This window comes from Leptonychotes weddellii, chromosome 1 (genome assembly GCF_054177405.1).
Source record: "Leptonychotes weddellii isolate Sample4059 chromosome 1, ASM5417740v2, whole genome shotgun sequence".
In the NCBI taxonomy this organism is placed as follows: domain Eukaryota; kingdom Metazoa; phylum Chordata; class Mammalia; order Carnivora; family Phocidae; genus Leptonychotes; species Leptonychotes weddellii.
Window position 1 is genome coordinate 95,891,927 of NC_138369.1, and position 27,719 is coordinate 95,919,645.

Sequence of the window (27,719 nt, forward strand, 5' to 3'; positions counted from 1 at the left end):
TCTTAGAGTCTGGAGAGTTGGAGAAGATAAAGACTAAAAAGGTTTGGGGATATGATTAAGATAGCAAAGGTGGGGGCACAGTCAGTTAAGCATCTGACTCTGCTTTGGCTCAGGTCATGATCTCAGGCTCCTGGGATCAAGCCCCAGCATCAGGCTCTACACTCAGCATGGAGTCTGCTTGGGATTCTCTCTCTCTCTCCCTCTCCCTCTGCCCCTCCTGTTTGTGCTGTCTCTCCATTAAAAAAAAAAAATAGCAAAGGTGGCAGACATTCCAGGTGGTGACTCTCCTTCTGCCCACTTACCTCTCTTTCTTTGCATTCTTGCCTCTTTCCCATAGCTTTAATGTCTCCTTTTGGCACCCACCGAGCACCAGGCTTCCCCAGTTTTGCATAACTCTTGTCTTTGCCTCGTACTTCATCTGGGTTCTCAAGCTGTCTAGCTGCTGACTCCATGGGATTCTGTTGCCTGCACCTATCCACCACCCCAAAGCTCTGGCCCAACAGTCAGCATCCCTGCCTATCCACACTTTCCCACACCTCCTAGCAGAGGTGAAAATTTAGACAGGGATGACCTGGGCAAAGTAACGAAGGCCCAAAAAATGCAAGTAGAAGGAGTCGCCTGAGGTTTGGAATAGGACAGCAGGCAGGAGACAAAAACAATGATCTGTGAGGCCAGATAGTTGTGGCAGATCATGAAGGGCATGGTACACCATGAAAAGAGTTTGAGCTTTGTTGTGGAGGCAGTGAAGTGCTATGGTTTGCTGGAAACTATACCACTTGGAGGTCGGATTGAAGGAAGATGCAGTTTTCTTGGACAAACTACAATGAGACAAATACTTCTGTGGACACTGATCTTCTATTAACACAGTCCAGATCCACTAGATTTCCCAACTGTCATGTCTCGCTCTCGGCACATATTTCTATTATGGTTATGTCTTCTCGGATATGAATTTGGTGCCCCTTTACTATTTCGCTGGGCCACCTCTATCTTGTAGCTGTGATGTTACATTAAACGTAACTGGAAGACGTAGTTAGTATTGAGTTTCATCAAGTTAGTCTCAGCCCATTGTTGTGGCCAATCTGTCTTTCCTACCTGTGGGCCAACTACAAATTCAGGAATCATGTCTTCTGTTCTCAGCAATACCATTAATGGAGTTGTTGAACAGAATGCAATACAGTACAAAATGGTGTTGCACAGCATTAATGGTCTCCCCCCAGGGAGAAACTGATCTATAATTCAAGATGCTTCCAGCAAGTTGTTCAGTCAGCTACAAAACCACTTGACTCCACAGCCGACCTGGTGAGTCTCTGCCTTGTTGGAATCAAGGTGTTTGATATTTATACCATTTCTCTAACCTTGAATCTAGGCATTAGTATATCTAGAATATCTAGTATCTAAATGGTGAATGAATCTACCTTTGTGTATTATCCAAATTTTCCACTGTGAGTCTTTTCCAGATAGGAAGTTAGAATGAGGTTTAAACAAATTCACTTTTGCTGCCCTTTCTTTTTGCTGGTGACCATTTTGCATGTAGCCAGTCAGCTTGAGCTCTCCAATACTTCAAGGGAGTTTTGGAACCAGAAATGAAATTGTTCATGGATTAAAAAGTCAAAGGGCAGGGAAAAAGATTTAAAATGCCTCGAGACCAAACAGAGTTAGTCCCCATTCTCCTACCTCTTCCCTCTTTCCCCCTTGTGTAGATGCAATACAGATACTCTGAGCTGGGAAGAGGAAGGAGAAAGTGAAGAGAATTAGGTGCTGGAGGTGGGGGGCAGTTCCCCTGCTAACAGTCATAGGTCAAGTCAGGAAGGGGATGGAGATAACTGAATGTTACCTTTAGGGATCCAAGAGTGGAGGGAAACAGGGATCTGCTGCCCAGCTGGAGCTCTGGAAGAAAGCTGCTTTGCAGAGAGGCTATGTGCACCAGGGGCATGAGAGGAGGATAGTGTGGGCACACAGAGCCTTCTGTCCTAAGGAAAGGGAGAGAGCAGCTTAACACTCCCAGCATCCCAAGTCAAGTGGGAATTTCACTGAGAAAGAGCATCGAAGGGTGAAGTCATCTTACTTTTGCAGACGGAACACCAGAGAAGAGAACAGCAGAGACCATCCAATAGAAGACAGTAGAAGGACCAGACCAGAGACTCTTAGCAGATGTGGACATAGAGGCAACTGTCCTTTAATTATCTTAAGTCTATTCTACATTTCAAAGGAATACAGACCAAGCTATATTAAGGTGGAGAGGTAAATATCTGTCCTCATTCAACACTGGCATTTGCATAAACCCAGAGCTTATAATTCACCCCAGGGGAAGGGGAGAGAAAGGAATCCTTAATGAGACCAAGTTTTAATTGCAAAATGACTTTGAAATCTTTAGAAATTTCATTGATTTTCCCCAAATATAATTAGATTAAGTTTTCTGAAAATGAGACCCTGAGATAGTTACAGGAAAAATTTAAGACATGCTTTGTTGCAAACCATATCCCATCTGCCACATTTTCATAGTAAAACAGTAAGTGAGAAAATAGGACTAGCTTTGTATGCTTATCCATGCTAGTGGCTAATTTTGAGTTACCACCTCTGTCGCTGCTAAGTGCATATCCCTGGTCCTGAATCAGCATCAGACTTACCAGTGTAAAGTTTCCAGGGCCCATTTTTTCTCATTTTAAGAAATCAGGGCAGCATTTGCCTGTCTCTGCCCTTCAGGTACTTTTTGTTCATGGTGATTTCTCCTAGACCCTTCAAAGGTCCTAGAGTCTGGGTGTCTAAACTCATAGATGATGACCAGAAGTCTTCCAGAGTTCTTTGCTTTGCTTTCTTTCTTTTTCTTTTCTTTTTTTTTTTTAAAGAGCCACAAGGACTGTTTTATACTTGGCTCCATTGCTGGGTCTCAGTTCCACTTTGAGCCATTTCTGCTGACATTCGAGAACATTGTCCTTCCTGGAGAAAGATGGGCTCAAAAGGAAAGCTGAGAAGTTTTGCTTCCAGTCGTCACCAGCCACAATACATTGCCTGCCCAAGCAGTGACCATGCTTTCATCGATCCCCTAAGACTGTACCTGACACAAGGAAAATCTCTGCTGAGTGAATGAGTGCTCACAGCATCCTCTTCTGTGGTCCCTGAGGCTCTTTAGTGGTCCTTCAGTGCTTTTGGTAAACCTCAGCTCACTGACTTCTGTCCCCCCAGGCTACCCCACAGGCCTTCCCAAAGCTTACAGGCCTTACAGGCTTTGTAGTGAAACCCCTAGCATTCCTGCTTCCAGGTTATTATTTTGGTGTTCCTCCTTTAGAGTGTGCCCCTCATCTCCTATTACAACCCTGCTTTAAAGGAAGGGGCAAGGAGATTGGACCTCCTCCTTATCCTGAGTAGAGCCATCCTCTTTGCCCAGGCATAGGTTCCTGTGGGTGTAGATGTGACTCTGGCCCCAGGGCTCTGCTGGACAGGATGTCCTTGTCCACCGTCAACACTGAGGCACTGGAAATCTCCTAGAAGACTTGAAGCCATTGACTTGGCTTGGCAAACAAACATTTTCCGAGCAGTTCTTTACAACCCTCCCAAGATTCTTTTCTGAACACTTAGTCTCCTTTGTCCCATAGATGGTATCCTAATGGGCGAGGCAGTCCTCCATGGGCTGGGTATTCAGAGGCTGCTGGAGAAGAGTCAGGGTCAAGCTGAGGAAATGCATAAATGGGGCTAGTGTCGTGTGGATCACAGCACAGTTCTGGGCTGGCTCAGGAAGAAGCTTTCCATGGTATGTGGCAGGAGGAGAAAGACTAGAACAGAGCGAAGTTTTCTTTAAAGCTAACCATTCAGTCAGAAACAATCCCTTATAGAGGCACTTGGGTGGCTTAGTTGGTTAAGCTTCTGGCTCCTGATTTCAGCTCAGGTCCTGATCTCTGAGTCCTGGGATGGAGCCCCCCTGCCTCCAGCTCCTATGCTCAGCACAGAGTCTGCTTGAGATTCTCTCCTGCTCCCTCTGCCTCTCCTGCCCCCGACTCCCACCCTTGCACACAGTCTGGCTCTCTCTCAAATAAATAGATAAAATCTTAAAAAAAATAAAAGAATCTCTTTTAATTCCTTCTTGAGATAATTTTTAAAATATTCTTAAATATAAACATACCTAATTTATATAAAGGAGAGCATATACATGATTTTTAAAGCAAAATTTGAGAGTATTTTCTTTCACTTTTTGTGGTATAAAAAGATATTCTTTAATTTATGAAACCCTGGTAATAGCAGATGGTGGTAGGCATTTCGTTTGCATGTCTGTTAATGTCCTAATGTGGCAAAATAAAAGCACCCTTATGTCCAATCCCCAAATTGTTTTAGAATGTTTACTTGCACTTGAGATCTAGGCACCTAGAAACCCCTAGTGTTGATGAATTCTCTGTGGACCAAGTTTCGGCAGCAAGGAATTGAATTTTTCCTAATGGTCTTGTGTCCTGAGACCCACTGGGATCAGTCGGACAACCATTAAAAGAGGGGGGAGGGGAGAGTGTCTACACTGTAATTCTCCCCACTCTGCTCCCCTCAGAAGGTGCCCGAGCTCAGGGCTCTAAGCCTGGAATGCAATAGGACTTCCCTATAGCTTCTCTCTAATTCGCCACATGTAAATATGTGCTCTAGCCCAGCATCATCCTGATCACTTACATCTCTTGACAAATTTTATTAAAAAATAAGCCTTGAGTAGATGAGTTTTTAGATTAAAATGAATTGGCTTTTTTTTAAAGGTTATTTCTGGGCTTCTTATGTTTGGATTCCTAATTAGAGACTGTGGACATTCCTTTATTTCAATGGTATATTTTAAAAGAGGAAACTAATGAAAGTTTATATATGAGTAAAAAGGTCAGGCATAAGTAATTTGATGCCAGGCTTTTTAGCTTTCACACAAGAATCCCACTCCTTCACCACTTTTCACCAAGTTTAGCCATCCAATTTTTTTATACCCTTTCCCTTAATCTGCTCAGTTGTTCCGTATTTACCCATGTACCTGTGTACTGCGTTCACTTGGAACTGTCTGTTGGGAATGGGTTAGTGCGCCCCCTAGTGTGTGGACTAGTTCCAACCCGTATTTCTCCTGGTTCATTCTGGTACAAGCACAGCTTTTCCACTGAGAATGTGTTGGCATCTGAAGTGAAGAATGTCTGCACCACAAATGGTGTCGAGGCCTCCACACACAGTACGCTTCTTCCCTCCCTGCAAATGCAGTGATTTCCACCCTGTGCTCAAACCACCGTCACACCAAGAGTCTTGAGTGTTCTTTCAGAGAATATGGCCATTGTGACACAAACCTATTTGGTAAAGCTTAAAAGTAATAAGGAAATTATTTGGAAGTGTTTGGTTATGAAAAATGCTTTATCCTTAGGTTGAGCAAAATAACAACCCAGTTGTGCATATGATTTTTGACTTCTTCTAGGGAAACCAGTTTCACCCCTGGATTTTATGATTAATTGTTCATTTCTAAGTTTAGATAACCAAGTTTGGTCAGAAACCTACCTGTAAAACAGTTCTCAAAATCCTTATCTTTTCCTTGGTCCCCTAGCCAACCCTTTGTGGGGTTGGCCTTCCCAGTGTAAAGCCTCAAAGAGCCTTGAAGCTGGCCTGAGATAAAATGGAAACAGAGCTAAGATCTGTTTGGGTAGTGTTCCTGCACTTCTCTCCCTTGTATACATCGTTTCTTACTCTCTTTGCCCTTCTTTCCCCTACTCCTTTTATTCTGGAAAAAGAAATACGTGCACACGGTGAAAAAAATTCAAACAATAGGAAAGTGTACAGAGTGACAAGTAAATCTCCCTCCCTTACCTGCTCTTGGTTTCTCTACCTTGGACTGTTAGGCGTTTTTCACGCATCATAATAGTCTATGAATATACAAGTATACATGTTTGCACACATATATATACATCATACATACACATATATGTGTGTGTACACCTTTTTTCCTTAAAAAATAGTGATATACTATGCCCCCTGTTCTTCATCTGGCTTTTTTTCCTTGGAAATCTATCTTGGAGATCAGATCGCATCAGTCTATATCTACCTCATTCATTTTAGTAGAATATTCTATGGGCAGCTGTACTGTAGTTGGCATAGGATGGTCCTATCAGTGAATGAGTTGTTCCTAGTCTTCTTCTGTGCACACACACACACGCATACAGACACAATAGCTGTACTGAAAAGCAAGATACATGCATTTTTAGGTACAGGTAAAGTATGCTCATAGAAATTACTAGAAGTGAAATTGCATGATCAAATGTAATGTCCACTGAAACTTTTAATGCATATTGCCAAATTGCTCTGTTAAAAGATAGCTTCATAATACACTCCTACTGACAACGTTTGAGAATGCCTATTTTCCATGCCCAATAATGAATAATAATATCAACCTTTTTGATTTTTGCTAATCTGATAGGTAAAAAATGGTATCAACATGAAGTTTTAATCTGTGTCTTCTCACACATTCAAAATTCACTTGTGTTTCTTTTATTCAGCTTTCTGTGTTCACTTTTCAGTTGGGTTGTTGGCCTTTTTTTCCAGAAATGTTTAGTTTTTATGTCATCAAATGATCAGACTTTGGAGTTTGTGTCATGCTTTGAAAGTCCTCTGAGGTAATTTTTTAAATCCCAAATTTACTTCAAAGTCTTTTAGGTTTCTTTTTCTTTTCTTTCTTTCTTTCTTTCTTTTCTTTTCTTTTTTTTTTTTTTTTTACATTGAAATCCTTGATCTCTCTGCAATTTATTTTGGTGTAGTGAGTGTGTCCCTTTCTTTATCTTAGGGGAAAAAAAAGAACACCCCCAGTTGTAGCAACACAGGCCCAGAGAAATAGAGATGCAGAGTCAAGTGGACCAGCTACATCATCAATGAGCATCTTTTGCTGACCCACAAATTCTCCCCTCTGGCTCTGAGCTTTTTGACAAACACATGATATGTTGATGAAATGATGTGATGGATGTCTCAATGCCAAGACCCATGGAAGGGCCTTCTCCTTTTTCTGGATCTCGCAACATGAGTTCAGAGTTACACAAACCTGGGAACAAAACTCCGCTTTGCCCTTGTGAATTGTGAAACTTCAGACAAGTTATCTGAGCTCAATTTCTGCATCTGTGAAACTAAGAACCACAGTTCCAGCACATGGTAGCTATTGCGAGGGTTCTGCCATGAAAGGGGGATAGTGTTGCCTGTCCCAATGCACAGCATCTAAAAGCTGCCCAGCAAGTATTAGTTGAATCCTTGGTTTCCCTCTGGATTTTTTTTTTTTCATTTAACTTTGGTTTTCTTTTCATATAAATGGAAGTCAACCCTAGTCAGGTATCATGGTCCCTAGCTTCCCATTTGGGCTGCCTCTTTACAACCCACCCACCTTTTTTCCTACACCAACTCTTTTTTTTTTTTTAAAGATTTTATTTATTCACGAGAGACAGAGAGAGAGAGAGGCAGAGGGAGAAGCAGGCTCCCAAGGAGCAGAGAGCCCGATGCGGGACTCGATCCCAGGACCCTGGGATCATGACGTGAGCCGAAGGCAGACGCTTAACCATCTGAGCCACCCAGGCGCCCCCTACACCAACTCTTATCTGGGACTCTCCCCACTACACCTGTCAGAACTCACTGATCACGTGTATTTATTGTGAACTTCTAAGCCCAAACCTGGAATTCCATCTGCATTCCCTCAACTTCCAGACTTTGTTACCTCAGCCCTAAGATCATACACTTTCCTCCTGATCATTCCCCTGACTCCTGATGATTCCCCTGACCCTTGGTCATTTCCCTGACTGCAGTCTTGCTCTTCTCCAAGTCCATGCTTGAGTTTGCTGCTCAATTACTACATTCTGCTTCTAGAAACAAATCCAATCACATTACTTCTCTGCTTAAAGGGTAAAACCCCAGTGGCTCTGTGTGACAGAGGTCTCTGTGAGCTCATTCTTGCTGGCGTCCGGGGCCTTCTCTTGAGGGGCTTATCAATTCCCCAAACACACTGTTCTTTTCCACACTTCTGTGACATTTCCCTTGCTGTCCCTTCATCCCAGGATGCTCTTTCCCTTATTTTTTCACCTGGAAAACTCTTTCCATATCTCAAGTCCACGTGCCTGCTTCCCTCTCCTCCTCTCTGCAAGTTTACTGACCTTTCCTGCTTACCTCTTTCACTACTTTGCCTCTGCCCAAGGAGAGTGGCTTTGATTCACCACTTTATACACACATCGACTATAACACTTACCACATGACACTCCATTATCCTCACACGGTATTAAATTATTCATATCCATGCCTGTTTTTCCCTAGATTGTGAGTTCCCTACAATTGAGGGCTACAGCTCTATTTACCCCTAGCATGTTGCCTAGTACATAGTACATTTTCAAAATTAGGTGTTAAAAATAAAATATTAGCCCATCAATATCCAGACATTTTCTGGGCCTCCAGGTAAGGAATAATTGAGGTAGGATTTCTAGGCTTTGGGACATGTAAAACTTTTTTGCATTTTAAAAATTCCAGTATAATCAACATACAGTATTGCATTAGTTTCAGGTGTACAATACAGTGATTCAACAATTCCATACATTACTCAGTGGTCATCACAATAAGCGTACTCTTAATCCTCTTCACCTGTTTCACCCATCCCCCCACCCACCTCCCCCCTGGGAATCATCAGTTCTCTATAGTTAAGGGTCTGTTTTTTGTTTCTCATTTTGTTTGTCTTGTTTCTTAAATTCCACATATGAGTGAAATCATATGGTATTTGACTTACTTCACTTATTATACCTTGTACATCCATCCATGTTGTTGGCAAATGGCAAGATTTCATTTTTTATGACTCAGTAATGTTACATTGTGTATATATACTACCTCTTTATTCATCTACTGATGGACACTTAGGTTACTTTCATATCTTGGCTCTTGTAAATAATGCACTAAACATAAGGGTGCATATATCTTTTTGAATTAGTGTTTTTGTTTCCTTTGAGTAAATACCCAGTAGTGGAATTAGTGGATCGTATGGTAGTTCTATTTTTAATTTCTTCAGGAACCTTCATACTGTCTTCTTCCACAGTGGCTGAACCACTCTGTTGGCATTCAAGGAACTAGAATTATTTGTCTAATTTTTGTTATCAAGAGTATATTTAAGATTAACAATATCGCTAACCATAGTGCTAAAATGTTACTGAATTAGTTTCATAATTGATGGGGAGAAAGGACCCAAATTCTTTTAAGCTCATCTACAAACTAAAATTCTGGTCAGCAACTTGAAGATAATTTAAAGCTTACTTCTGATGATCCATGAATTTTACCTGTTCAGGATGGCAAGGATTAAGGAAGTTTGGTTGTTGAGGTTTATAGTGATAAAAAACTAGAATAATTTATTTGTACAGATGGGTCCTGAAACTTCCAATGAGAAAACCAAAAGATGCTTTTTGGAAATTCTAGGAGAGAAGATGATAACTCAGCCCTCTTCTGGTGGAAATTTTTCTCTTTTGAACAAGTGCTCTAACTTGACAGAGAAAGACAAGGAATGGGAAGGAAGGAAGAACCCCCACCTCTGCAAACCAGTGAGCTGAACCAATTGTGGGGTCCAGGGAGTTGATAGGCCTATAAGCAAGTTTCATGTGATGTTATTCAAGGACCACAATTTCAAAACTAAAAGGTTTGTGATACATGCAGAGGAATGTAGAGTTATGTGATTGTGGCCACTGGTTGTATAAGGACTGGGCACAGGAGCCAGTGAGAATACTACTGCAGTAAAAATCACAGGGTCTGGCCTCATTTTTTTTTGTCTTTGCTACCAACCTCACTAAATCTACCATAAGTCACACGGCATTTAGAGGCACGGAAATTATTCAAATTGTCTACTTCTGCCATAAGAGGTCAAAATTCCTCCTCTAGAAATAAAGTTTCACTCTATATACATGAGATAAGTTGGGAATAAATCATCAACTGAGGGCACTGTAGTTGGGGGTTGTGGAGAGAGGAAGCTGCTGTTTTGAAGACTAAGGGTTGATGGCTTTGGAGCTGTTTGCCGGAAGACAGTAGAGCATTTCTTACTGGAGTCAGCCCAATAAGAGTGGTTTGACTTGGGGCGCCTGGGTGGCTCAGTTGAGCATCAGACTCTTGATTTCAGCGCAGGTCATGATCTCGGGCTCCTGGGAGCGAAGTGTAGTCTATCTCTCTGTTTGAAACACTGTGTGGTATGAACTAACAGCAGATCCTATTCTCAGGAAGTCTGTAATCCAGTCGGGAGGATGGTGTGTATACCAGCGATGATGGCGCAAGTCACTGGGTGACACGTACTGGTATGTGTGCCGCTGGTCTCCAGGGAGGGTCCATCTCTCAGCGCCCCTCCTTTCACTGCCGGCCACCCAGGGAGGGAGTCACAAAGCTGATTGGTCAAGTTCCGGGACACACAATTTGGGTCGGGTCTGCGGGTTTGCTAGTGGGCAGGAACACTGTGTGTTCAAAGGTTTTGCGTGTGGGCACAGAACTCTCTTTTGTTCCGAAAAGTGATGGCCCACTTTCACTTGGGAAGCCAGTCGTGTTACTTTTGTTGGCATCTCTACCTCCTTTCATGTCATTAAGCTTCCTAGAGTGTGATACATTTCAGGTTTAAGCTTAAGGAGGAGAAAACAGACCTTTTAGATCTTTTTCCTCGTCCATGTCCCAGCTGCCAGTGTCCATGACTGTGCTTTGGGGCTTCCATTGGACCCGCAGCCAGACATAGTGTGGGCATTATGCTCGTTGCTATGTTAGTCCATTCTTGCACTGTGCTGGTATCTCCCTTGGCATCTCATGGGGTCACGGGGATGGGTGGGCGGTATGCTACAGGACAGGATCCGGCACTCCTGGGTCACCGCAACACTCCCAAGACCCCACCAACACTTCTGACACATGCCTTTAAGAAGATTCAGTCAGAATATGGAGAAATTCCCAGAAGAGGAAAATTATTCCCTACAGGGACATGCCGAAGGATACGGAGGCACTCAGGTTGGAAGGAACCTGGCCTGGGTCAAGGGCGTGAATGACCCAGGGGGGCTGGTTTACACTAAATGGTGGGGAGTTTTGCCCAAGAAAGCAAAAATGTGGGCCTCAATATTAGAGCCCAAGTATAAGCGTGGTATCTCTGTTTTGTCAAATATTTAATAATTTATTCCATAGCCATTCTTTCTCGACATTAGGAACATAAGGACTATTTAATTGACTTATCATACTAAAGCGTGTGGCAACAGGGTCTATTTCAAGTGTAGTATGCCCCAGTGGCGGCCTAAGATAATAGTAATAACCCTCCCTCCTCCCCCAATTATACAAGTGCCTAGTATGTGCAAATTTCCGATTTTACAATGACCCTGAATGTTGACTATCCCATTTTACAGAAGAGAAGTTGAGGCTCAGAGAGGTGAAGTGACTGCCCAAAGCCGCCTCGGTAATAAGTGGTAGAGCCATTCTTTGAACTTCGCATCTGTGGCTCAGTGCTTGTGTTATTGTGGTCACTCCGCACGATTTTACCTACTTCAGTGCAGCCCAAGGGCCAGCCTCTTTTAGTTACAATAACACCTGTGTCTATCATGGGCCGATCATTTACTCAGGCAGGCAGCGGCTCGTGTACAGCCGAGCGTCCCAGTAACGGTGGCAGACTGGCCCCAGTGTGGGTGCCTTTTCTTGCCTTTGCACCCCTGCTGCCCACAGAATCTGGGGCAGGGGTCAGGAGCTCATAGCCCACCAAGGATAATGAGCCCCTCTCCTGGGTTCCTCACTGCTTCTCCTCTCTCTGTATGGGGTCCTGGTTTCCTCACTGCTTCTCCTCTCTCTGTGTGGGGTCCCGGAAAGAGGCGATGCTGGAAGACGGTATAATCTGATTCATTTGGTCTTTTTTGCTACCTGGTGACATGAGGGAGACTCCTATCAAGGTTCCGTGTCTCTGTTCTCTCATCTGTAATGGTAGATGATAATATCTGTTCAATTTCTCTCTGCAAGTTGTCATAAACATCAAATAGGATTATGGATGGAAATACAATTTCTGAAGGTAGAGTGATGTATGTTCTCCTAGTTCGTATCAAAGGGAAATTAAGGGAGGCATTCTTTCTCAATATTAACAGCAGAAGCATTTCTGAGGGGTTCACGAAAGAGTCCTACACATCGTGTTGCCCAGATGTAAGCACGGCTCCATGATATCTTTCACTAGGGCCCAGTGGAAAAGTCCATCTTGACTAGCGTCCAGCTCAAGTAAAAGGAAAAATCCATTGGGAACTGGACTTCTGGATAAGCTAAAAAATTAAAATCCCTGATGTCCTTAGCAATGATTCAGGATTCCCTCTGAAAGGGGGAGAAACTGTTCTGTTAACCACACGACACCTCTCTCAGAGTTTGGGGGATTTGAAAACCCCTACAACCTACTATTCCCTATGGGAAGCTCCTTTTCTGAGAGTTCCAGGTAGCTCCTTCCCATTTCCAGCTGGCGTGTCCTCCCTGCCACTTCAGACAAGGCTGAGATAAGCAGCCAATTCAGGAACCTTGCAGGTGGAATCACCACCTGCATCTTCAATGGGCCTGTGAACATCTCACCTGATGGGCCAAGTCAGAGAGGGTGAGGAGAGGAAATGGGTTTTATAATTTGGGTGTCTGCCCAGCCCTTTATTGCTGTTTCTTCATCGGCCATCTTTGCTGCCAAGGTAACAGTTGTATCGTCCCCATATGTAATAGCTGGATATTCCACTTTCGTTATCGTTGTTTCTTCCTGGGAGAACTGGACTCCCCTGACACCTCCACACTCCCCACCTCCCAAATTAAGGTGAATAATTAGAGAAATCTTGGTCTTATCAAATAATTATTAATGGAAAGAGACCTTCCTCCTTTAATGCAGTATGCCAGTCTGGAAAAGGTAGCATATTTCTACATTGAAGCCTATGTTTACGGTAAATTTAATCACATGAAATGCACTTATAAACTTGATGACTTGACCAGAAATACAGAAATGTCTTTTGTCATGTAAAGTGACAACTTACAGATACGTATTTATAATAGATAGTAATGTTAGTTTCCCTTGGAGTAACATACCTACCTTTGTGGCAAATGTTTTGGGGTTGAAAACTGGTAGAAAGTTGTCAATGAAGGAAACTTCTAAAAACCAGGTCTAGACCATGGGTCAAGTTATTTTCAGACACATAAGCCTGTCAGACTACGTCTAAGTTTGGGGTGAGTACCAAGAAAATGCTGTGGTGGCAAGCTCAGTTCTCACCATCTTAACCACAGTGATGTTGTCTGAGTCTGTCCTGTGGCCTGCCCCAGGCCCCTGAACATCTGTGCACCTGCTGTTAGAACTTCCGCCCCTCTTCTGCCTGTTCCCACAGTCTGAGCTCTGTCAGGCTGAGATTGTGGCTTATCTTCCCCGTGGCCTGTCTCATAGCACCATGGAGTGCTATACCCACAGACTGTGTCCAGTAAAATTTATTTTTTATTCGGTAGCAAAGAAATGCAATTCAGTGGTTCTCAAATGCTTTGACCATAACCATAGAAAGAGGAACATTTTCCATTGTAAACCAAAGCACATACAGAGATACGTGCATACTATACGCCAAAGTTTAAAAAAACAATCATTATCCTTACATATGGGATGGGCTGTGAGCTCTGATAGTTTCTATTCTATTCCATGCCATTTTATCCTGCTTAAAAAGACTGGATGTGACCTTTAAAATGGATTTCATGACAAACGAATGGGTCACAGCCATCAACTTGACGAACACCACCTAATGTATGTTGGGAAAGGTTTATCCCACACCCACATCACAGCCATCCCTGGCATCTGCTCCTTGACCCCCTCTGCAACCCCATGTTCCCAGTGGAGCTCTGGTACCCTCAGCTTCCTCAGAGACACCACCTGGCATGCCTGGCCGAAGTCCCCCAGTAATACCCTGTTTTCCACAAACACATGAATTTCAAAGAAAGTGTGAATGTGGGGGAAGCCAAACTTCACTTTACATCTACATTTCTTTTTTTCTTTTTTCCTCTATACCACCAACACCACAGGTGGTGCAAAAGGTAGACTCCATTCCAGGTTCGAAGAGACCTAAAAGGAATGAAAATATTCAGTTGGAACAGTTGATGACTGTAAGCTGCATCGCCTGTCCTCTTAATCCAAGGAAAAGCACCCAAAGACATTAAGCTCTTTGCATGGGGTCTCCTTATGGATAAAGCCCAGTGTCTAGCTGTCCTCATCTGTCCCCAAGTCTCCCTAGCTCCTCCTGTCCCTACACTGTGGACCTTCATCCCCTGCGGTTGCCCGAGGAACACCTGTAAATGCTACTTTCCCACACCCCCTCTGACACACTATTCATTTCTTAATTCTGAGTAGCCTGGCTTGCATACCCAAGAGATTTTAAGAATACCCCTGCACAAAGCCTCATACCCAGAAATTCCCATGTAACTGGTCTGAGGTGGGGGCAGGGTATTGGTGTTTTTGAGCACTCCCAGGTGTTTCTGATGAACAACCAGGGCCGAGCAACCCTGGGATGGACTGACCCTCCTGGGGGACTTCAGGAGGCAAGTAGGGGGCGACGGTGTCCAGGTTCACTTCTCTTCAAGATGCTCTCCTCACTCTTGGGAGCACAAAGAGGATTTCTCCTGATAACATAGCTAGGAGCTACTTCTCCTAAAGATACATCATTAATTATTAGAGTTCGTGCTATTTACATACACCTGAAGGAAGAAAACTTTTACATGCAACATCATCTGCACAGACTCCCATTGTTATGAAGAATTGTGTCCGCCTCCCTCCCCCCACCCTGTCATTCAGTGTCTTGTTCACAGCCTAGAAGGCTGTGAACTTAAATCTTCCTGCTTAAAATGGGCTCCAAATATGGAGCTCTCTAGCTGCCACAGCTTTGTCTTTCTTAAATTTAAGGATTAAGGTTTAATCCTTAAACCTAAGGATTCTGTTAAAATTCACTAGGTCTGGGGAGGGGCCCCAGATTCTGCATTCCTAACAAGCTTTCAGATTATGTGGATGTTGCCTAGGCCTTAGAACAGATCAGCTTCTGGTCAGAGATCCTCCCCTGTAAGCGGGCGAGCAGCCATGTGGGAGTTTATGATGATGCCATGAAGACTCCTCAGAGACCTGGGTTCAGAAGAAAAGAGAGTGTCGCCAAGGCTCTCTAGCTACAGAGAAGCTTCATTCAGTGAATTGGTCTCCGAGGTCAGGGCCCTTTCAGTGTCCTCAGCTGATGGGAGAGTGCAGAGCTTGCTGGAAAGTCCCCAGTGGGTTCGTACTCCAGCTGAGACCTTCCCTTCTTGGCCCCCTTGGCTGACTTCAAAGCTAGTTCTGAAGGCATCAAAAGCAGGGTGGTTTTAGGCTCCAATATATTTTAGGATTGGAGAATTTAATAAGCCCAGGAACAAACACTAGTGACTATACAGAAAGGCTACTTAGAGTGACACCATAATGACTAATTTACTTAAATATATAGACCAATAAATACTAAGAAGTCAAAGAAAACAAAGAACTTGTAAGTGGAAGAATGTATCCTGCCTCTTACTGGAGACTGAAGATCTGCTTTGACATGTTGAGCTTCCTCTGGATGTTTTTAACAGTTAGTGCCCTGGCTGAGATACTACATGATCACTTTCCTATTCAATGATTTGCTAGCACCTCAGGGTCTTGAATCCATCTGCTCTTCTTTGATAGGTAATCAGAGTCCTCTTCTAGAATGGCCTGGAGAAACACTTTGGAACACAGCTCCTTTTCACATTTTGGTGCTGTCAGTGGGGCTTGTCTTGGCCAGAGACACCCGTTAGAAAAATCTGTATCATTTCCTCTTGAGTTTATTTCTCTCTGATTAACTTTTTAAAGGGGTCCTTTATGTGAACCACAAATAATATGGGATTGTAAATAAAAGGACCAAATAAAATCAAACTCCTCTAAGGTTGGAAAGACAGGGAAATCTACCTCGAAGAGAAGGACTGCTCGACTTCTCAGCCCAGATTCTTCCTTGCTCTGGTTCTGTGCTTCCCTGCCAAGAGCAACTTTCTCCTTCTGGAAACTACCACTAGCTGCCATTGACCACCCACCATTTGCCCACAGATCTTAGGTGGTGGGTGCTTCTTCTTAACATTCTTTCCACATGTATAACCACGAGTGTACCTATTATCTGCTCAGAGGCATAGCTGAAAAGATGGGAATATTTAAATATTTAAAAGACCAGGGCAGTGAATCTCAAATTGGAGGGCCTATTTAATATCTGATAACAAGGTCATAACCCCAAAGATTCTGTTTTACTAACATCTAGGATGATTCTGGTCTGACCAAAGACTACACTTTGTGAAACACTAGCTAAGAGATAAAAAATAAAATAGAAATAAACAGAGAGAATAGCATACAACTAAATAGGATCAGGTGGTAAGTTTGTGCTCTGAGAGCCCATCATGTCTACATCTAGGTCTAGCCCTCTGTTCACCACTAATTCTAGACCCAGAGGGTGAGGTCCAGAAACAGACTTCCCTGCCCCTCCTGTCCAAGGTTAATTGTCCAAGTTCTGAAACCTGGCCTCTTTCTCTGATAATTGGTGATAATGCCCTCTATTTCTTCAAAGGCCTCACCCTCCACCAGAAGAGTGTCCCATATCCTCCCATATCCCATTGAGTCAAAGGGACAATCACACCTGAATCCAACACGATATGCCTAATGCCTGTTCAAGAAAGAAACAGAAACATACAGTGTCCATTAAAGGGGAGATAAGGGTGCCCATAGGTCATTGAAGGATAGATAAAGTTTATAAGTTCACACAACTATTGAATGGTAGACCAAAAGATTTCTTTGGTATGAATTTTTTGCTTTTTTCACCTTATTTTACTGGTAACCCCAGTACTCTCAATTCTTCATGGTGAAAATGGAAAACTTACCTTTTGGGCACCCATATATGTACCCCAAAAGTATGGCCTCTTCTTCCCAGAGCTTACCTTCTAAACAGGCCAAACAAATTAAATCAAATTTTCCTATCCATTCTACCCTATAGTAAACAATAGGCTGCCTAAAATCTTTTCTAGAATGAGAAGTATAAACAAATAAATGGCATAATTTGTTTTATTTATTTGTAGTTTAATTGCATGCTGTGCTCAGCAGGCAGTGGATCAGATTCAGAAGGCACTATAATTCTCCTTTTCCCGGTGGCAAAGGGGAAAAATGAATTGCTCCATTAATAACGTTTGTTTTGGGGAGAAAGAAGTGGGTTGAGGTTTTAAAAATAAATGTACCAGTTTTAAAGTTGAGCTTTAATTTGTTTACTTTTTTTTATTACATTCCCTAATTCTCCAAGTTTATTACATAATTGAGAATAAAGAAATACCCTATCTTTGGTCACATGTAGTGTTAACATGAAGAAAAACTCAAGTTTAGTGAGACTCAAGAGCTCTGCAATTTTTTTTTTTAAAGATTTTATTTATTTATTTGAGACAGAATGAGAGACAGAGAGCATGAGAGGGAGGAGGGTCAGAGGGAGAAGCAGACTCCCTGCCGAGCAGGGAGCCCGATGAGGGACTCGATCCCGGGACTCCAGGATCATGACCTGAGCCGAAGGCAGTCGCTTAACCAACTGAGCCACCCAGGCGCCCAAGAGCTCTGCAATTTGAGATTATGGAACTTGAATTTAAAACAGATTTATGGATTTGTGAACACATTATGGCCTACAAAACAAAAATATTTCAGTTTGAGAATATTCCATTTGAGATCCCTGGGCCCAAGGTAATAGAGATGTGAAAAGTTGTTTGCGTTATTACATTTTGCTAGAACAAACTCTAATAGAAGCAGGGTTGATAAGTTGGTCCTAGTGCTGGAGCAGGGTCTTAGCCGTTTAGTTGCTGGATAGTGGGGGCAGGTAGAGGGGCATTGCTGGGATGTGGCGGTTGGGGCACTTGGGGAGAGCTTGAGTTAAGGACTCCTTACCAACTAACTGGGAAATTCAGTGTTGGAATATTCTCTACCAATCCTAATTTGAACTAGAAACAGAAGAGTAATTACCAACTTTAGCCTGTATATGAAAGAAATGAAGGAAAAGAGAAACGACAGAGAAAGAAAGGAGAGGAAAATAAATCAATGAGGCTGTCTGGTGCTGTGTTCCTGGGTGGCATCTCACCACAGAGCTAACTGAATTAAATCCAGTTTTTGCTAAGCTGGATGTTTGCAGCCATCTCATCGTTCTGAAGGAACAAATGGGGGAGTGCAGGCTTCGGTTAAATGAACATTAAGTGCTCACCCTTCCGGAAATAAAAGCGATGTATTTGCCCCTGTTATGGTCTGATACATACCTTTTCCATGTTTATATGATTAATGATATGGTCTGGAGTAGCTATTAGCAAAGAGATCTTCTAGCCAACACCTGAAGGGAAATAAAGCAAATCAACTACAGTTTAAGCTCTACATTTCGTTATTTTTGAACTGGGAGGAGAGAAGCTCAGAGGAAATCATGTAATTTATGGTATACGAAGTGCCAATGTATACGTGGTCCATGAAAAGCCATGGTCATGTCACAGTCTGTGAAGAAATAAATTAGCGGGAGCATCATCTCTCCCAAGTAAGGAACATGCGACACTTCACTAAGGAGAGTCGTGCCCAGTGGAAAAAGCACGACATTTGTAGTTGGCCAAGATTTAAGCTCCAATCATGACATCGTCTCTTAAATGCTTTATAATCAGAAGAAATCTTAGTACCATTTTTTCCCCTAAAAAAAACCAGGTATGCTAAGTGTTGGGGCTGGTGTGAGAATTAAATGAAATAACATATGTAAATTATCTTATTCAGAGTAAGTGGTTATCTAGTACTAGCTCTGACAACCATCAAAAATGAAGAAGTCCAATGTAAAGGAGTCTAGGAAAAAGGCAGAAGTTGATTCATGTTATGGAGACATTTTTCTTTTCTATTACAGCCTTTTACATTAATTCATCAGATGAATTTTCAGACCTCTTGCCCACCTGGTTCTGTTTTGTTAGCCTGCCACGGTCGTAAAATTTATGAGTAGAGTGTAGAGTGATCAGAGTGATAGAATAAAGCCAGCTCTCCTACTGAGGTGTGAGAGAGAAGAAAGAACCAAGGTGATATTATTTTCATTTCAGAGTACATCTCTTACAAGGTATTCCAAGTCTACGTGGCATAAATCTGTAAAGATCCTGGGGAAAATCCTAAAACAGGAAACATGTATTTATTAATGTCTTACCAGTCAGGTTAAAAAAAGGTGACACAAATTTTAATAAGTCTAAAAGACAAATGAAAAGACGTTTAGCCTCAGGGACCAGGCAAAAGGTGTGATCCAGTGTTTGGAATGTGACAAAGAAAGCAATGGAGACAAGAAAAGCAGGACTGAAATTATCCCAGGAGAAATGAGACCATAAGCCCCATCATCTCAGCCAAAATGTGGTTTTCAACCCCTGTGAATCAGCCCCCATAGTGGGCTAGGACACCCCTGCTTGCTGTTGGAGGAGAAGGTCAGGTCTCTGCAGGCTCCTAACACTCAGATGCCTCGGTCTCTCATGGATTTGTCAGGGCCAAGAACCTGATTCATCAGAGAGAGTTGGAGAGCCAGTAGAATGGTGCTCATTTGGGGTTTCATATAAGAAACTGATCCACAGCACGTTATGTACAGAAATGTATCTGTTAATAGCATTTTATTGCCTCTGTGCAAAGATTAGTCAAAACAGCACTTAAGGAATCTGGAAATTTCAAGCCTTCAAGTTCTTTCACAGATTCACATAACAACTAATTTAGAGAGCTTGTCCATCATTTCCCAGCAGTATTTTTCCTTCAAACATTAATTTCTAGTTCTTCAAAGTTTTGACCTTTAAATTGTTTCACAATTCCTATATCTTCATGTACTTTAAACTAACACGCTGCTTCTGTGAGATTTCCAGAGGGAATTCTCAGTGTGGGCAGTATGGATCCAACAGGGCAGTGTCAGTGAAACCAGAAACCAGGAATCAGGAGGATTCTGGTCCATTCTTCTTCTCCTCCTCCTCCTCCTCCTTTTCCACCTCCTCCTCCTCCTCCTTTTCCACCTCCTCCTCCTCCTCCCATTCGTCATCCTCCTCCTCCTCCTCCTCCTTGTATTCAGGAAACATATCAGGACCATCTATCTACCAAGGAGCCAGACATTGTTCTAGACACTGGGGAGACAGAATAGGGTACACAGGGCCCCTGTTCCCAAGGTACAAGTAAGCAAAAACAAATACATTAATAAAAGAATGTAGGGAGTAGTAAGACTCTACCAGGAAAAAAAACATAAGGGGCAGAGAGAAAAAGTCACAGGAGGAGACTTATTTTAAGATAGGGTGCTTAGGGTGGGCTTTTTGAAGCTGTGACATTTAAGCTGAGGTCTAAAAATGAGATAGTCAAGAGGGGGAGGAAGAACATCCAGATAGTGGAAACAGTATATGTGAGGATCATGAGTGGAGAAAGAAGTTGGCTTGGGAGAATGGCTTGGAGGGGGGCAGGAGGAGAAGCAGACCAGATGAGGGACTATTGCTGCAGTCCAGGCAAGAGATACTAGTGATTAGATTAGTGTAGTGGCAGCAGGGATTCAGGGCAGCTGTTGGAATTGAGACTTAGATCGGACATGGAATGACATTTCTTGCTGGCCAGTAGGGCATGAGATAGTCTTCCCTGCTTTCTGGTCTGAGTCACTAGGAGGAGGATGGTGTCACTTACTGAGCTGAGGAACAGGTTTTAGGGAAAAAAATTCAGAGTTGCATTTTGGACATGTGAGGTCGAGAAATCTGCATGACAAGTGGAACTATAAGGAAACTATACACTTGTGTCTGAAGCTCAGAGGAGTGCTCTGATCTGAAGAAATAACTTCGGGAGTCATCAACATAAATTCGATATTGTTATGGAATCCACGGGAATGGATGTGATTCCCTATGAGGCATGTAGTTAGATTGGGGCCTCCACTGAGTGAAAGTAAAGGAGCTTCCTTTTATGGTATTCATCTTTGATGAGTCTCTTCATTTCAAAAGCTCAGCTTAAAAATTAGTTTTATGGAGAGTCCTTCTATTCCCCTCAGCCCTCCAAAACTCTTCTCTGGACTGAAGCAGAACAACTTTTACTAGATGATGCTATCAGCCTACACTGAAGCACTTGATGAGAAACCGTATAAGGAATTCATCCTGGTGTTTAACACAAGGATGTTGTGGAGGGTCTTGTTGATTATATCACACCAGTGGGCATAAACTAGCATCTAGACTTAAGATCCATTTTATTTAGGCAAGCATAGGGATTTTAAATATTTTAATTGTATTATTTATACTAGACACGCATGTGTTCTCTAAATAGCCACAGTTGTCTCTACTCCCTATGGAATACCTGGATGCTTTTCTCATTTTTGTTACCTTCCTGGCCCTGTAGAGGCAGCATTTGAGTTTGCTGCCCCAACCTTTGCACAGTATGGTGACAAGGATAAGGATGATGATGATGGTGATCTTGATGATAGCATGGTGAGGATGGTGGTGATGACTGTCTACGTGTATTGAAATGTATGTCAGACGCCGTTCTGAGCTCTTCGTGTCTGCTCATAAGGACCCAATGACCCTGTGAGGTAGCTGCTAACTTCCCCATTTCACAGATGAGGAAATTGAGGCACAGGGAGTTCAAGTACCTTGTGCTTGGTTATACAGCCCCTGAACTCTTAAACATTTCATTATACTACATTGACTAATGGAAATGGTAATCTGTTCTAGAGGCACAAATTTGTCCTTGTGAGATTATCTGGTGGCAAGCGGAAGAAAAACAGAAAGAGAAATCTTGAAGTAATGCATTCATGTCATGTTCCAGCCAATGGTGGGACTGCAACAGAAATTACCTTTGCTGTCTCTAGTCCAGCACTGTATGGACCACCAAGCCATGAGGGGTCCCATTCAAACTGCACAGGAGGTCAGAGCGAAGTCCCCTGTTTAAACAGATGTTGGTGTCACGAGTACCTTCTAAAGAGGGAAAGATAATTAGTGGCATTGAAGGAGTTGGTGACCCTCTACCCCACTACTTCTACTCCACGTTTTCCAGCTGCTGCTTTTCTTCCTTAATTTTTAGTTCCTACTGAGTTCTTTCCTCTTCTCTATAATTTCTTTGTCTCCCTATTACTCCCTGCATAGACTAAGCCCTACTGCAGTTAGCTAAACAATTTCTGAACTTGTTACGGCAGAGATCACTTGGAATTTTATCTTTTTTGAACTAATTTCAAAAGGCAGAGCTAAATGTTCCGTTTGACATGGGCCAACATTTGGATGCTTATCTTGTTATTTTTATGTTAATGTTACCTGTGTCTGCCATCATTTTGTCCTACAAGGCCTTAGTAGACTGTGCCCATGTCAGGATAATTAAACTTTGGTACATTCTGAGCATACAGGAATGCAAGTTCATTTGTTTTTAATTTAAAATAAGATAAAAAGGTGAATTCATCCAACAGATCAGTTAAGAAAGGCAGCTTTCTTCATGGGAAAAAATTCTTCCTGGGAAAGGACTGTTCTCAATACATTTAGGCTTTTGTTTATATAGCATTTTACTTGGAGATTGAGTGGGAAAAAAAAAACCACAAACTGGAATTCTAAATTACTTCATAGCCATTGACTCCTGAGGATGAGCAAAGAATAAAAAACAAAGCATTTCAGAAGTTAAGACATAAGCCCATGAAGATACAGGTTTTGATTCACCAAAATTCCCCAGAAAACATGTGTGTAGTGCCAGAGATCCTGTACCACAAATTCTACTGAAGTATTCAGTAAGACCTGGCTGACTTAGAGAGAATTCCTCATTCGCGCTGTGTCCTTGGCACAGGGTAGGTCCTGGGGGAGCTGTTGACAGATGCAGCCTCTGCCCTCCCCCAGCGGAGGGGAGCAGAACAGGGACTCCACTGTTGGAACACTGCGTGTTAAAGGTTCTGAGAGCGTACGCATGGGGTGCCAAAGCAGGCACTCAGCGAAGGAATGGAATCGCACAAATGGGTAGGTGGTTGTGGCGGGGAACAGCTTAATTTTTAAATCATCTAGTATGGTTCAGGTTTTTCATTTCCTTTCCAATCTGGAAGCTCTCCTAAGAAATCTCTTTGAAGTTTCTCGAGAAATCTCAGAGCAGACACAACAACGCTGTTGTTATTCTCCTAGTTGGCAACACGGAGCTATCTTGTGCTGTGTGAGTTGGGAAAGGTGAGCAAAGAAAGCAAACAGAATTCTCCTGCACAGAAGAGTCAGGGCTAAGCAGACAGCTCTGGGATAACAAAGGAAAGCTCTATGTCATGGGAGTGCGTGGGATTCTGAGGACGAGGTGTGCATGAACAGATGCAGGCTTTCTGTCATGCTGGGTGGTGTACTGGGCTCAGTCCACCATGTCTCAGCATCCACCTGACGTCAGTTCATTAAATTCCTCTTTATGTCTAATTCAGCACTTACTGTCCTGTTGTTCACTGGCCCCCTGGTTTCCTTTTCCTTGTTAATCCTCATCTAGGGTTTCACTGGTAATACACACTTCTGGACCCGCACAGAGAATTTCCTCTAGCCTGTTCAAAGATGGAGGGGCCAAAGATACGGGGGAGTGGGTTACGGCCAGAAGCTCCCCTCATTCCATGAATTCTCTGATCTGCCCTCCCAATAAATGGAAGGCTCTAAGGTGGATGAGTGTCACCCTGTGAGCTAAGCTGTGTGAGATCTGTGACATTCTTGACTTCTCTGTAACTGTGCTTCATTCTATTGATTTTTGTCCCCCATCCCAGTATGTGTGTTGTGAAGCAATCTTAGGCAAGTTAGGGTCTCTCCCTGTTTTTCTTCTGGACTGTGCCTCTGTTCTGGGGGACTGGCACAGTGTCAGGGAGAGCATGGGCTGGGCCTAGAGTCTCCATCCACTGAGGAGCTCCGTGAAGTGGCTCAGGCTTATCTGTCCAGGCTTCCTAGCAGCCATTCCAGCTCAAGTCCAGAATGAGGCCAAGGGGCTGGGGTTACACTTCTGCCCTCAGACTCCCCATCATCCTGACCTATCTGAGTATCTGCCAATAACACTTCTCCTGAGGGCTCCTCTTGGGGACCCCCATCAATGTCTAGGTCTCTCTCTTCCCTTTTCAGAGATTATTGTTGTCCATAGGCTGGGAGGATATGGGCTATGCCTCATCACAGATTCTTCCAAAGCTTTATTTGTGCCCAGAGTTTTTCCGCTTCTCTGGAGATGAATATCTGCATTCTGTGGTGTCACAGTCACAGTGAATCCTGTAGCTCCAGCTTCTTAAATGGGATGGGTCATGGGAGAGGCAGGGGGTTGAGGTAACAGGAAATAGAAGGGAAAGACGCTTCAGTGAATATGTAATAATATTCTGTCCACACAGAATTCACCCCAAGTCCTCACCTCAGCTTGCACCTTTCTACTGTATCTAATACTTCAGTGGCAGGAAGCCCACTAAACCCCAGGAAAACCCCCTCCATTGCCGCTGTCTCCTCTTTACCAAGTCTCCCAGTAATATCCATACCTCGGTCTTCTGCCTTTGGGGTCATGTTCAACAGATCTGTTCCATGTTCCCTTAATGCTCCTTGATGTCCAGGCCCCAAGGTGGGCAGCCTGAAAAGCAAACAACCCCCACCCACAGGAGAGAGGCTTTGGTGGGTACTGGGCAGGGAAAGGCTGTAGCCCCACCAGAATCCAACTGGCCCCTTTCTGCTCTCTACATGATTCTGACAAGCTCCTGCCTCAGGGATTCCCCCAAAGACACCTAAGACCATGGGAGTGGGACTGGCTGCGTGTTCTCCAGGCTGGCTGTGGACTGCCTTGGCGCTGCTGGGGCGGGGCGGGGGAGGTGGGCATCTCAGCCAGGAGCAGCACGCATGCCTGGCTACCCCCTGTGCCGAGATAGTGGATCTGGCATTCTGCACTCCCATGGTTGACAAAAAGCTCCTCAGATGATTCTAGCACAGACCCATTGGGAGAACTCTGCTCCGAGCAATTGTCAAGTCATTCACCAAATATAAAACTAATTAGAAGTGAGGTAAAAATCTGCCAACTGAGTAGCTATTCTTCAGGTGGTCAGCTGTTCATTCTCAGCTTTCTGTCAGCTTGAGTTTCCTTCCTTTCATGGACACCTATCTTTTATCCCATCCTTTCTCCCTTTCTCTCTCCTTTTTCTGTTTCCTTCCTTTTTTCTTTTCTCAAACATTTATTGAGCTCCTGCTATGTGCCAGGTGCTGTGCTAGGTTCCAATCATCCAAGGATGAATCAGATCCAGACCCAGCCTCAAGAGGCTCACAGTCAAGTCAGTACATGATCATGGTTAAGTGTTGTACGTTGCCTTAATTGTCTTGCTGTGTAACAAATTACTCCAAAATTTAGTGACTTAAAAACACATTTATTATCTCACAGTTTCTGGGGATCAAGAATCCAGGTGCAGCTTAGGTGGGTCCTCTGGCTCAGGGCATCTTAGGAGCTGACAGACAAGGTGTAGGCCTGACCATCAGCCATCTCAAGGCTCGGCTGGAGGAAGATCCCCTTCCAGACTCACTCATGTTACTCTTGGCAGGCTTGAACATTTGATGGCTGCTTGCTGGCCTTCCTTCATTTCCTTGCCACGTGGGCCTGTCTACAGAGCTGATCACGACACGGAGGCTGGCTTCTGTCGGAGTGAGCAAGCAAGAAAGGGTAGAAAGAAGTTATCACTTCACTGTATTCTGCTTTCTAGGAACCAGTCTCTGGGTCCAGTCTACACTCAAAGGGAGGGTATTGATGACAGAGTGTGAACACTGGGAGGCACGGATCACTGGGGGATGCTCATAGAGGCTGCCTACCATGGAGGTGTTGCCCTGTGTCTTTTAAAACACTCCCACCTCAAATCATCTGGCCCAAACACATCAATTACCCTTTCCTAAAGATGCACTTAGGAAGGCAGGTGAGGAAATTTAAGGAGCATTAGAATAAAGCCCCAAAGATAGAATAAAGGTAGTTCATTCTTTCTGTTTTCCAACTTCACCAGAAGTTACATCTGTTTCCGTCTCTGATGGAGAATTGAGATAACCTTACCAATCCTGCTTATGCATATCCTCCGATCCATGCCCCAGAAAGACCGGTTCCAGGCAGGCAAGTAGAGTATAGTCAACCGAATAGCCAATATTCAGCTCAGTATGCATCCCTATTTAGTTCCAGAGAAACTAAGGCATTATAACTTGTGATGTATCTACTTGACTCACTATGTTTTTGATCAGACTTCCAACCAGCAAAACCTGCAACTTTAAGAATATAGCTCACATGCAATATCCAAATGAGAGATTTCCATTCAAGAATCTAGCCTATGAGCCCAGTTATTATTCATTTATAGTGTCAGATGAGAGAAAGTCTGAAGGCACCCCTAATTGGCTGCCTTGGGATAACACATTTGAGATGAAGTCGATTGATATTTCAGTGTCTGCTAGACCTGAGTTATAACGACTCATGTTTCAGTCTAGAAGATTAATAATATATCATACAAATGGATCCTGCAGTGCAACTTAAGATTTTTAAGAGAGTATATTCACACTCATGTCATCATTTTTGAAGAAACGAATGCAGATTGGAAATATCTAAATATTTTCGACAGAATGCATGATACATCACCAAAGAATCTACTTTTTAATTTATACACATTGCTAGCATTGAAATGAGACCCACGTCCTTCGATTCTAACTCAGTCTCATAAACATTAATGCAGTGGCCCTTGAAAACCCTCTGAGAGGTAGGTCACAGGCAGTGATGGAGATAATGGAGATGTTCATGCTGCCTAGACCGCTTCCTCATTCACGCTCAATGCTCCACTTGCCGCCTTATGAAACAATTAGCTCTGCCTATGTTGACTACCTTAAAAGTCCTTGTTCATCGAAATACTGCAGCAAATTGATGGTGACGTTTTCTTTAGTACAAAAATAAAATAAAATAAAAATACTCTATGACTCAAAACTTAGGATTTTATTGCTAATTTTGTCAAGGAGTAAATTTGTCTCCATGATCAAAATTTAATTTAGGAGGATTCCATATAATGCACATGTTTTTTGATATTTACTTACAGTCACATTGGGGGATTTGATTTTGAACCCTTAGAACCTCAGACATTATTATTTTGTTATTCTCAACTGCATGGAATTTCATACTGCAGAAAATGTGACTGCAAGTTAGAATTCACTGGAGAAAAACATAGAAACCTGTCTTAATACATCACATATGGAGGGCGTGAAAGTGAGCTTGAACACTTTTCACACAGCAAAACCCCTTCCCACAATGCATCAGGTAAGGTTAAGGTGGTGACTACAAAAATTAAATTCTGCCTTCATTTTTCAAATATGATAATATCTTTCAGAGCTCATTTAAAGTTGTTTCTATTATTCCCTTGTCCATAGGCAGGGATAATCTGCCCAGGTTGCCAATGGGACAACAGAGTCCCAGAGAGGCTGGGTAACACCAGCAATCAGGCACTAATTAAATCCAAGCTTTCTGATTTTCACTCACTGCCTTTTGTAAACCCAAGAGGCTCCTGTTTTTCAAATGTAGAAATTAAGCAACTCTCAGAGCTCCCCTTCTCTGAGCTTCCATGAAAACAATACAGCAAAATACAGCACAAGTCAAATCTGCAATTAACTTGGGGATTTATCATTACCGGCCCCACAAAGCACACATTATGGCTCTGAGTACATTTCCCTCCGTGGCTGCACAAGTTTCTGCAAAGATGTCTTTTATCAGCTTAAAAAAAGAAGGGCTCAGAGCAACATTTCTCTGGCTTTTC

At 43.1% G+C, this 27,719-nt stretch overlaps 1 protein-coding gene and 1 long non-coding RNA gene across 7 annotated transcripts in view; one reads left to right on the top strand and one right to left on the bottom strand.

The window, feature by feature from the left end:
- Nucleotides 1–27,719, top strand: part of KCNAB1 (potassium voltage-gated channel subfamily A regulatory beta subunit 1) — a 370,920-nt gene that overhangs the window by 154,298 nt on the left and 188,903 nt on the right. The gene's annotated exons all lie outside the window — the stretch shown is intronic.
- Nucleotides 25,324–27,719, bottom strand: part of LOC145723008 (uncharacterized) — a 171,643-nt gene continuing 169,247 nt past the window's right edge. For both annotated transcript variants that reach the window (XR_014147706.1, XR_014147708.1), the window contains one exon: nt 25,324–25,586. This is a non-coding gene — a long non-coding RNA (uncharacterized LOC145723008). The remainder of the gene's footprint in view (nt 25,587–27,719) is intronic.